The 12,175-nt window shown below is 41.3% G+C and overlaps 1 protein-coding gene and 1 long non-coding RNA gene across 3 annotated transcripts in view; one reads left to right on the top strand and one right to left on the bottom strand.

Moving 5' to 3' along the window:
• The window catches only part of LOC127377316 (vitamin D3 receptor A), a 73,718-nt gene extending 70,530 nt beyond the window's left edge, over positions 1-3,188 (bottom strand). The window contains exons 1-2 of one of the 2 annotated variants that reach the window (XM_051425068.1): positions 3,093-3,188; positions 2,056-2,217 (exon numbers count right to left, since the gene is read on the bottom strand). The gene's annotated coding sequence lies outside the window, so the exon portion shown is untranslated. The remainder of the gene's footprint in view (positions 1-2,055; positions 2,218-3,092) is intronic. The other variant, XM_051425069.1, reaches the window with a different exon arrangement.
• Positions 3,189-7,867: 4,679 nt separating this feature from the next.
• Positions 7,868-11,316, top strand: LOC127377281 (uncharacterized). The gene is made up of 3 exons (XR_007887658.1): positions 7,868-7,988; positions 9,662-10,261; positions 10,421-11,316. It is a non-coding gene; the product is annotated as an uncharacterized LOC127377281 (long non-coding RNA).
• Positions 11,317-12,175: the final 859 nt, after the last annotated feature.

The raw sequence follows: 12,175 nt of genomic DNA, 5'->3' as shown, positions 1-12,175 counted from the left end.
ACACGTTGACTGAAACAGTCTTAACATTTTTTTTATGCGTGTTGTAATGAGACACCACTGCACAAATTATTTTATAAGCAAATAAACTCCATGAATTGAAAAGAGACACTGGAAACATTTTACTCAAAGCAACAATGTGTGAGTTTTTATGAAAATGTGTGTGTGTGAACGCACACATGCATTCCATATTATCAGGAATTAGCTTACATTTCAAAATAGTGTGCTGCACCTTGAGGCCCCCATGCATCTGTTATCATTTTACAACCTGCCTGTAACTCAGCAGAGAACAAACCTCCTGAGCACAATGTGCTCCACTAAGCACCTCATTACAGAAAAAGGTCCTTTGTATCCCACTGAGGTAATAGGTGGGTGGGAGGAACCTTTTGATGAAGGAATCAACACAGCAATGTGATTGTCCCTTTCAAGACAAAACCTCTCAACTTCCAGCTGTTTCCCGATTTGTAAAACCGTGATAACCTGTGCGTTGACTCCATGGATTTAGTGCAGGCATTGTGAGAAGGTGACACTGAGAAACATACGTCTATATTACTAAAGACAAGAGGCCATGCGCTCAGAAGGTTTTGGTCCAACAGCGACGGGAGGTAAGTGGTCACTGAATCATGTTATTGCAGGGTGTAGTGTGGTGTGTTTACTCACAATGTAGGAGAGCAGCAAGGCAGTATAATCACAATGTGCCAAAAGAAGGCGAAAACAAGCAAACAATACAAACAGCGCAACCAAACCACAACAACACAGCATGCTCTTCAATGAATAAAACATTAACTTTCTAATCTAATGGTCATCAATGCATCAAATCTGCCAAAGGTACATTATCTTTCATCATATTCAGTGGAGTCAACACTACAAAAAAAAGAGACTGGAACAGTCCCTGTAATTCAAGCTCAGCACTACAAGCACAGTCATACAGCTGCAGTGTTTTTACATACTATGCAAACAAAAAGTCCACATAGAAAGGCCAACAGCTTGTGTGGAAAAGAAACATCTCAGATAAAAATTATTTTAATAAAAATCTGTTTACTTTCTCTCCCAGCTCAAGACTCAGAAATCCATTATGTCCATACTTGAAGCTGCTATAGCTACGCTTTCAATGACATCTAAATAGTTATGTATTCTTATTTAAAATGTTTAAAATGTTTTTTGGTTTTTTTTAAAGAAAGTGAATGCAAAAGTGAAACACAAAAGCTAAAAAAATCCAACACAAATACAATGATAATGCTGGGCAATGAGGAGAAAGCTCTGAGATCACAAATGGTATATCCACACAAATTCCACAACAGCAACACAGTTAAGTTCACTGAAATGAACAACAAAAACACAACAGAGTGCTTTTTCCTTCACACTGGATGTGGCACTCCGATAACTTGATAGTTGCTATTACCTGACAATACACATGCATACATACAGAACAGAAAAACTTTTCAGCATACTGTCCAGTCTATTCTACCCGGGTCCACACTCCACTCAGCTCCATGCTAATCTGTCCCTTTGTCTTCCCCGCCTGCAAACAGGAGCAGCCTCCTCCACATCTGACTGACAACATCCAGGACGGAAGGCATGCAACACCCTCCTCGCACTTCTATAACCGCGTCACAACACCCATGCGTAGCACACGAAGGCAGAAATACATCTAATCCTGTGTAATAAACCTCATTTGGGTTTATTTTCCTATCGGCGTTTTTGGCTTTGCAGGGATTTGCGCACTGGCCCTGCTGCAGGCAGGCAGGCAGGCATACACATGTGGAATGTGGAGGGAAGCACCCGCCTTTAACAATAACAGCACACACAAAACATAACCGGGACAGGGCTGGTGTAGAAGTTGTGCTGAAATGCTAAATGAATCTGCGATGTTAAAACTTCCAAACAGCGAGGAAACAAAGAGAAAAGCTGCCAGATTTTTTTTTTTTTCCTCCTTGTTGTTGCTCATGTGCGGCGGCTAGCCCCCAACATTAACATGCTAACCGACTCTCTGGTTCGTTTCTGTCACAGAAGGAAAATAAAAATTCAATAAAAACCAAGCTGGTGAATGTCTCTTACCTGATGTGGCATATCAACCTTCACTTTGTGCAGTAGCAGAGGGAGCCCCAAATGTTGGAGCCAGGTCGCCAATTTTTTTTTTCCCCCCGAGCCAGTGGAGTTGAAGGGCCTTTTAACAATTTTCCCCCACGCTGAAAAACTTTTGCTCCGTATAAAACCAAACTGTCAACAGAGAAGAAAGGAGGAGTGATGAGGCAGGGCTATCTAACGGTCAGTCGGGGGGCTGGGAGTTGGGTAACGTTAGAGCCCCGATGACGTCCCGTTATTTCTCGCATGGACACGCTGTTACGCCAAGCGTCATTTAATAAATCTGGCAATTCAATAGTTGCCTCGCTAACGCGGATGCAAACACCCACTGAGGAGCAAAGACTCCGGACCTTTCGATGCAACACTTCAACCAAACTCAACTTTAAAAAACTGTTCCCACTGCTTGCTACCATCCTCCACTGCGTATTGAGCTGGGGGGGTGGTGGTGGGGAAAGTGGCACTAAACGCAGACCCATAATTTAACATGTTAATGGGAGAGGGGCTTGCTTGGACCCTAAACATTTACATGTCTGAATACAGGTTGTACATAAGCCAACACGCCCGGCCATATTCAATTGGCACATTTTAGTAAAAAGGGGGTTTCGCCCGCTCCCCTTTCTCCACACATGAGCGGACAGAACCTTGACACTGGCTAGCCAAAACGTCAGCAGTACCAGCAATACGAGCATTACTACTCACACACCGTGGGTAATATATTGTGTTACACAGCGGGGTGACTGTGAAATGGCCTCTCTACAATGACACCACGCCAAAGCTGACTGAGTACATTGTTTGTGTCTAAATATTACAGCCCGCTAGAGAGCAATAACAACAGCTAACGCTACGTTAACAGCAGCACACTTTACTGGCCCCAAACGCGCGTGTGCCACTCGGCCTGAAAGCACTTCTCAGCAAAACGAAACGCCAAAGAGCAAAAACTACAGTGCCACTACATTGTGGAGACACCTTTCACTACGCGGGACACTCCAGGAAACAGAAAAATAACTTACATTAGTCCATGCGAAGAGAAACGTAAGCAGACACTCTGTTAGTCCAGTTTTTTAGATCTGTATCAACATAGATGGACTGCACTTCTCCATAGTCCCGCCCCCACGGTTTACAAGCAGGCATATCTATACATATATATAATCCCCCCCGGTGTCCAATCACAGCTCTCCACTCCGGAATAGGGTCTGCTCCCATTGGTCGAGAAACGTATCAGTCTCAAGATGAGTCTCCAGCTGTCTCCTCACCATATAGGGGTGTGTCGTGACGTAGCGGACAGCCTGATTGGTAGTAAACAGTTTCGTAAAAAATTATGGTTAATAAAGCAAATTAAAATATATAATTAAACGTCAAGATTAACTATAAAATAACCTGAAAAATAATCCTGGAGCGTTTGGTGTTCAGGGCTTGTCTGCACTTATCGAAACTGGAGAGATGGTGAGAAATGTCACAAGAATATTCAGGATTTCTTTATACATTTGAGTGTGCAAGTTTGTGTTCTTGCAAAGCTGGAATTTAAAATGTTAAATGTACTTTAACTGCACATTTTTCATGATGAATTATTAATGATTTACCTATACATAATATATGAAAGTTCCAGCACGCTCTTCTCTCCCTTTCTGATGTCTCTGTCCTGGAAACTGGCGGTAACTGATAGTATACATATACCAAGAACACAAGAACTTAGTGATCAACGTGGTCTTTGTCCATGGTGTATATATGGAGATGTAGCAGAGCTAATTTGTCTTCTTGGTGAGAGAATTCAGTGGGAATGATAGGGCCCTGAGGTGCTATACTATGTCACCCCTGGGAGGTTTTATTATAGCACTTCAATCACCACATTACCCACCCTGTAATTAGGAGTTATTCCCCTCTTATAACCATGTCTTGTCATTTTCCTAGACGAGCCATGCAGTGCACAGTGCCAGCCTGGAGGAGCTGGACTGCTGTGTCTTTTTTTATCAAGGGCACACCAACTGGACTTTAGGCCATTTGGTCGTTACAAGCATCTTTTATAAGGAGTACGGTCTACGGTCTGCTCTATTTTAAAAGTGTCCTTAGATAAATTCAGTTTTGATTTGGCGCTGTACAAATATCCAACCCGTGACCTTTCAGTAAGGTCCAAGATGGCAACATTACAGTGAGACAGAAGGAACAAAGCAACTTGAAGCTTGCTTATCAGAGGTTTTGAGTTCTCTTGGAAAGGATTAGGGTGCTTTAAAGTTGTCTTTCTGCGCTGTGTTAAAGGAAGCCATTCTTCTCATTCTTCATGTGATACATGGCGTGTTGTTATTACATGTTAAGAAACAACTACTTCACCATGTAAGTCTAAAAGCAGTGTGAATGAGTTCAGAACGAATACTGTTGCATGTCTAAAATATATGATACTATACTATATTATACTGTACTGTACTGTACTATGCTATACTATACTGTACTGTACTGTACTGTACTGTACTATATTGTACTATACCAAGGCTGCCTCCTCTCTATTCATTTCTTTTATGAATACCACAATAACATCAATACCAACAACAAGAATTTCAGTCTGGCTCTCCACAGCACAGAACTGCTCTAAGATATTAAATGACTTGCTGCTCACTGTCGATTCCAGAGACTGCTCAATTTTAATCCTCCTCAGTCTGAGCTTGGCCTTTGATACAGTTGAGCAGTCAATTTTAATCAGTCGTTGGAAGGAATGGGTTGACATTAGGGACTTAGAATGGTTCCACTCTTACCTCACTGATATAAGCTTCTTAATATTAATTGGCAAAACCTTTTCTTCTGTTCCATCCTGTGGCATCCACCAAGGGTCAATTCTGGGCCCCTTACTGTTCTCAGTGTACATGCTTCCCTTGGGTAATATTATCCTAAACCATAACATTAATTTTCAATGCGCTGACGATACTCAGCTTTATGTCCCATCTGTCGGTTCCCATGTCCCGCCTCATCACAAAAGGTGACCGTGCTTTCGCAATAAGGGCCCCTTTTTTGTGGAACTGTAGTGTCCTTAAATCCTGTCTCAAAACCTATACGTTACCTCAAAGGGTGAGTTTGGCCAAATCAAAAAACAACAAAATCAAATCAAACCAAACATATTTTATTATTGTCCGTAGCTCAGTCTGTCACACCCACCATCATTCCTGTCTCCAAGAGAACAAGACCAACCTGTCTGAATGACCACTGCCCAGTGGTACTCACCTCTGTAATGATGAAGTGCTTTGAACGGTTGGCGAAGGATTACATCTGCTCCTCACTACACACCACACAGGACCCACTACAGTTTGCCTACAGTCCTAGCAATGCAGGACGCCATAGCACACATCCTCCACGCCACCCTATCTCACCTGGGAGCTATGTGAGATCGCTATTTGTTGACTACAGTTCAGTGTTTAATAATTAGATTGAACACCTCACTGTGAATGTGGATCCTTGATTTCCTGACAGGCACACCCCAGGTGGCAAGGGTGGGCGGGCACTGCTCATCCAGCCTCATCCTTAACTCCAGAGCTCCCCAGGGCTGCATTTTGAGCCACCTGCTGTACTCCCTGTACAGACACACAACTGTGGAGCCACTTTTGCCTCCAACACCATCGTCAAGTTTGCTCAGGAAGAGCTTCTACCCTCGGGCCACAAGAATCCCAAATCACCCAATTTTCACTGCGATTGTACCATATATGATTACATGTGACAAAAACGGGGACACAAAACTAAAATGATCTGCATGATAATTCTAGTGGGAAATGACAAGTGTGTGTGAGAGATTTGGATGATACGACTATTCCTTTTCTTTCCCCTCTTGCAGTTCTTCCATTAGAGGAATGTTGTCAGGGATCTCTGTCTCTTAAGTAAACTTCCTTGAGGCTAATGCAATTGCTGCACTGATGATGATGCTAATCTTGTAAGATTGTTTAATAAGTACCTAAACATAAATATTTAACGTAAACGGTTATGGACAAGTATGTTATAGTCATACAATGGTAAATATGTGGTTTGGCCAAGAGCCGTTATAGCCTCAAGAAACTTTTGTAACAGCAAATGCATGAATCCTATTTTAAACAGTGTGGTTCTGAACAGCTCACACCTGCCTGTGCCTTCAAGATCCTGTAACATTTTTTCCCTGTGTCCAAAGCCTCCATATGAACATAACCACATACTTTTACACGTGAGCATAAATTGATGTTGATTATGTTGACTGAATACACAAAACGAAGATGTAACTGTGTGTGTACACACGTATAGTCTATTTACTTTCACATGTGTATGCATGCATTATATTTTTCCTTGCCTGTGTGTGCATGTGCTGGAATCTAGGCCATCCCTTGTGGCTTTGTGTCTGAGAGGCGGATCAGTCTATATGAGGGGCAGCCAGGCATATGGGCGTGTTTATGAGGGGGCATGCGCACAGACGACTTCATCTTCCTCTGTATGTGTGTGTGTGTGTGTGTGTGTGAGCCAGAGAGAAAGAGCATATACTGTTATGAGGTGCCTGGGTTGTCTAGGGGTGTTTCCACTGTGCAAACACACTACGGTGTAATAGGAACCTGAGTCACTCTCACTTAAATTGTACACACACACTTTCTTTGTAGCTCCCTCTTCCTCACTATCTTCCTTCCTAGAACTCAGAATCTCTCCACCTCACTTCTACGCCCCCTCTCCACCACCTCCAAACCAACACACACATGCACACACCACTTTCACTCCCACTCACAGGGTGAGTCTAGGAAACAGCTGGAAAAGCAAATAGTCGCAGGCAGGCCGAGCCCCGGCCCACTGGCTCTCACACATGACTGGACCTTTACTTGGATGAATGCAGTCCTCACACTGATTTTTCAGCTGCAGTCAAAGAGCACAAGGAGCAGTTGCAATTGCACAAACCTAAAGGAATTCTGCAGCACTTGGCAAACACACCCTTTGATCAACTTCTCAGTGTGCGGCGAGAAGATTGGTAGCAGCGTCACCCTCGTGTGCCACAAGTTTCTCAGGGAAAGTTTGGCAGCTATGGTCACACAGGGATCACACAGGGACAGGGAGGGAGCCGTCTCAGTAACAAGCAGGCCTCTCCTCTGTCCCCATTTCAAATTTCATGCTTTGCCTCGTCCTCCAACTCCTCAACAATGTCATCATCAGCCTCCAACGTCAATAAACTCAACCCGTATTCACAACAAATCAGCTGCATTCTTTCCGATCAGACATGAGGGAATTTGATAGCTGAGCAAAACTGGAACATGGGGTCAGTAAGTCTGCAAATACTGTACTCTATACCTACATTAAGCCCTGTTTTCAGCTGACATAGTCCCCTTTGATTAAAATCCATTAGATTTGATGCTGTGATGTTATGAGGAGTGTTCCAGTGTAGGTCACATATACATTTTGTAATAGAAACTGAATTAAATAATAAATTATGGAATGCTTGATTTCACCCTTTTAGTTGTCTTAACCTTTTTAACTATCATTCAAGAGGCACAGTCTCTGTCTCCCCCTTTCCTGTCACCCTTCAGCTGTCACTGTTGATTAAAGGCAATAAACACCCCCTATGTATGTATATATCTGTATATATACTGTACATATATATATATATATAACAATGATATTATACATTCTCTCTTTTACCTCTCATCCATTCCCAAATTCCTCACGCACATGCTTCTGCTTATTCGGTTCTTCTGTCTTATATGTGTTCCTGCAGGAGGGAACACATCAAAAAGACAGAAAATGTGTTGGATAGGTTTCAGGAATGTGGATGCATTAGGAATGTAACATATAACACAGGCAGCATATAAGAGAGCACCTTACAGAACCATACATCCTATCATAAACCTGAAGGAGCCACACAGCAGCAGCAGCTGTTCAACTAACACACCCACCTCAACAATCTGGGGCTGAAAAATAAAATCCAAGTAAGTACCGATACATGTTGTGTTACTGTACATCCACTTGGCCGGGAGGGGAGAGGTATTTGATGGATTATTTCCACTCATTTCAGCCCTTCAGGAAGTTTTTAATGTGAAGTGGCTGGGCCGGTGAGAGGATACACACATCAAGCACCGACACTGCCGGACTGAATGCTGCACACTGCATGAAGTCATTAATCAGCTCTATCATAATACACCATCTGTGTATAGCAATTGTCAGCAAAAACAGTTTTTTGTTAAAAGAAGAAATGGAAGAATATATACTCACTTTATTTTATTTCAGAATGAAGAAGTATTTGTGTTCCTTCATTGTGGAAAACACTGTACTGCTGTACCATACTACTATCTGTGGCTAAAAAAGTGGTAGAAGTACAGATGTTTATCAGCAGTACTGGTTATGCAGAAAAATGTCCTCTGTGACTGATATGTTATTACATGTGACAGTATTATATTTATACTGATGCCTCAAGGCGTAAGCAGCTTTTTACTTGTTGCAGCCAGTTGAGATGTAGCTGGTTTAGTTCAGTGGTTTAACTCAAGGGCTGGGCCACCTCAGACGGATCACAAGATCAGAAGACAGAAAGAAAAAACACAAATGCAACACTAATTTATATACATTTGTATAAACCTTTCTCTAATCTTTGCTTTTTTAAATGTAATATAGGAAATGTTACCTCTATGTGCCTCAAACATAAGTTTAGGGAGATCATTCTCCTGTGTAATGGTAACAACCCATGGATCTGTGAAACATGTGACAAAGGGCCCAACGTAGACATATGATTTTATAAAGAGTCACACAATATTTAATGTTTAATGTATAAAAACAAAATAATATAACTCTATTCTATGTAAAATCTTCACTTGAAAAGTAATAACTGTAGCAGTCACATAAAGGTTGTGGAGTAAAACATGTCCCTCTCAAGTGTAGTGGAGCAGAAGTAAATGCAGTAAAGTAAAGTACCTTAAAATTGTACTCAAGTACCTGAGTAAATGTACTTTGCAACATTCCACCAATGCTTTAATCATATTTAGATTCATCTGTATATGCATAATGTTTTTCATGTTTATTCATATCAATATGATTAATATTGAAAATTCATTAGGATTAATTTTTGAAGACAGGTTGTGGAGTTGGAAAAATAAGGTTCATTTAGAGCTGTTACAACAATAATGCACATAACTGACATAATGTCTCTTTTAAGGGCAGCAAATGTTTGAATTTTAATTGATTATGTATCTAAAAATGTGTAGACAAATGAAGTTTAACAGAGCTGACGTAGAGCAGAGAGAAAAGAGAGGCTGCACGCTGCAGACAGATGAGACAATAGACTGCTGCGTCACCATTCGACAGCCCTGATCAATGTCAAGCTGTTGCACAACACCAAACCCCCTCTCCTTTTGTCTTCCTTTATTGCTTCATTTCTGGCTGCCCCACATGCTTTCTCTCCTTCTCTCTCTGCTCAGTCTGCTCAGCAAAAGTAATTCTCTCTGCAGCAAAAACAACAGAAACTGCCACAATGTGGTGGCAATAAGCACAGAGTCATGCACAAATATTGGAAATGGATCATTTCATCAATATTCAAATTGTTTCCAGTTGTCTATTGTGTGTCTCCTCTTGTCTGACCCTGCAACAGAATATTTTTCTTTACACTCTACAGATCACAAATATAGATTTGAGGGGAAATGACAATGCACACAGTGGCTTTCCCTCCTTTCTCTGCTTGCTGTTTTCATTCCTGCCACCCCTCCCTCTCCCACTGCTCCCAGATGACCTCTGCCCTAGTGGGATTCATCACGAGTGCCAAAGAGGAAGCCCAAATCGCAGCTTCAAATGAATCTATCTGTGTTTGCAAACACTGAAGATCTCCCTCCCCACAACAAACAGATAGAAGTCGATTTCTGAAAACGCGGCTGAAATTCCAGTCCCGTATTGTTACGCTCCTCTGCTCTCAAGACTAACTGCTCTCAGTTTCCCCCTCTTTTATTTACCACGTCATCCTCTGAAAACATCCCTCATCACTGGGTTGATTCCATGTTTCATACAACAGTGTAATGTAATGCTCCTCCAGGATTGCGTCAGAACCCAAAATGGATCCTCACATGATCGGGGTGCCAGTGCCCAGGTCCGCCAAAGACACTTTCTCATGAGGATCCCCAGCCAGAACAAGCTCGACAACTGCTGCTATGGTATAAACTCCATGTATAAAAGATGAGGATTGCCTTTTTATAACACAGAGCAAGCAGAGCTGCCTAGCAGGGTAAGACTTTCTTTTTTTCTGAGTGCATTTCTCCCCCCCCTCCTCATTTTAGATTTTTTTCTTGGCATTTTTGTCCCTTTTTGATTCAATTTCAGTGAACTATGAAATCATACACTTTCACTTCTTACTGGCAGTTTCCTTCCACTTTCTGTTTTTAAGAAGTACACCACACATCCCACACTTGTTCCCTACGGCTGGAAACTGGCAGCAGGCTTGAAAGAAGAGGACGCTGGTGCCATTCTCCCTCCAGCTAGTCCATCTTCAACCTACCATTGTTGGTTATTTTATTTTTTGTGAACATAGTGGCTTAGGTTGGTCGGTATTTCCTTCCACTGCATGCTGTGTGGTGTCATTTTCTCTGTATTTATTCTGTGTACTTATTTTCTCGTCTAGTTTCTTGCCTGAAATGCACTTAAAGTATCACCTGTCAGGTTCACGTATCTCTCACTCATTTTCTCTTCCACATTTTTGTTTTGTTTTGTTTGTCAGGGCACCCCACAGCTCCCTATTTGCTAACATATAGTCCCACATGCCCATATGCAAAGCAAGGCCTTGATAGCTTTGATGATTTCTGCAGGATTGTAAAATTGTTCACCATTTTACTGTGATTCCAGATGAGTGCACAAACAAGTTCTTCTAGCTGTCATAAAGAGGCCGTTTCAGTGCAGCCATGTGGATGTCTCAGTGCACACATTCCCACTGTTTGTCATGTGTAACTCTGTTTTCTAGCATGAACATTAGTCCCTTCATGAGCATGTGACACAGATCACAACATCCAGAAGCGCATGCTAAGCTCTAGGGGTTAAAGAGAGCACATAGCATGTGACTGCTGGATCATACGTGACGATAAGCAAGCAATGGAGATGAGATATATTGTTATTGAATGTGTATTTGTGACACACTGCTAACTATGTATTGTATAGCATCTGTCAATATTAAGAATATTGATGTGGCTGTATTGTGTAGTAGCTTTTGACCAGAGCTGAGATTTCACTCTCATGATAACAAATAAACCATATCGGTCACATTGTGCAAACATGTGACTTAACATGTTACTCAATGGTTTGAGGCTGTTTTGTTAACTGCATTGTGCACAGCAGTAATAAAGGCATGTGTGTAATATGGAATTCACATTATTATAGTTGAACTGACAACAGTAATCAACGAGTACTGACCCAGTATGACAAGCTCAAATTTGACCCTAAAACTGTCACAAATGTAATTGCTAGTTGTATTAAACACTTATGTACTTACACACATATAAAACATTAAAAATTGCAAAGGACACACACACATTGTTAACAATCATTAACAAATAGAGACAATAGTGAAGTTTAAAAAAAAGATTATTATCATTTAGTTTGGGATATAACCCAATAATAATAAAGAAAAACAGTGGATCAGAACAACCGCTTGTGTTGGGTGGTCTTCTACCGACGGGGACTGGTTAAGTTAACTTGTGGCTGTTGCTATATTGGTCCAAATTGGATCAATTTTGACCCAGTGATTTTTTGTGCATAATGGTATAAAGATTCTCTCCAGCCATGTATTAAGACATTTATACAAATAGTCTGTTTGGAACAATAATGTATGTCTGGTATGGTTTTTCCCCAAATGAAATGTATTTTCCACATTAAAATCCTTAAAAAGGCATCTACTCCTTCAAACCCATTAAAAATTCCAGAATCTATGAATATGCAAATTGTGTTCACTTCACAGTAAAGTCCATTCTTAGTGTATGTGCACTGGTGGCTTCAGGTTTATGCTGCACACTTGTATAAGTTGCATACTGTTATGTATACAAGTATATTGCTGAGATTAATTTCCCTCCTTTAACTCATACATCTGTAAAGTACAGACTGTCTTAGATGTTTTGCTCTCCCTTCCAAGACAACAGGTTCAAATCTGTATAAG

The sequence above is a fragment of the Dicentrarchus labrax genome, unplaced genomic scaffold, assembly GCF_905237075.1.
Source record: "Dicentrarchus labrax unplaced genomic scaffold, dlabrax2021, whole genome shotgun sequence".
NCBI lineage: Eukaryota > Metazoa > Chordata > Actinopteri > Moronidae > Dicentrarchus > Dicentrarchus labrax.
This window is presented reverse-complemented; position numbering and strand designations above follow the sequence as displayed.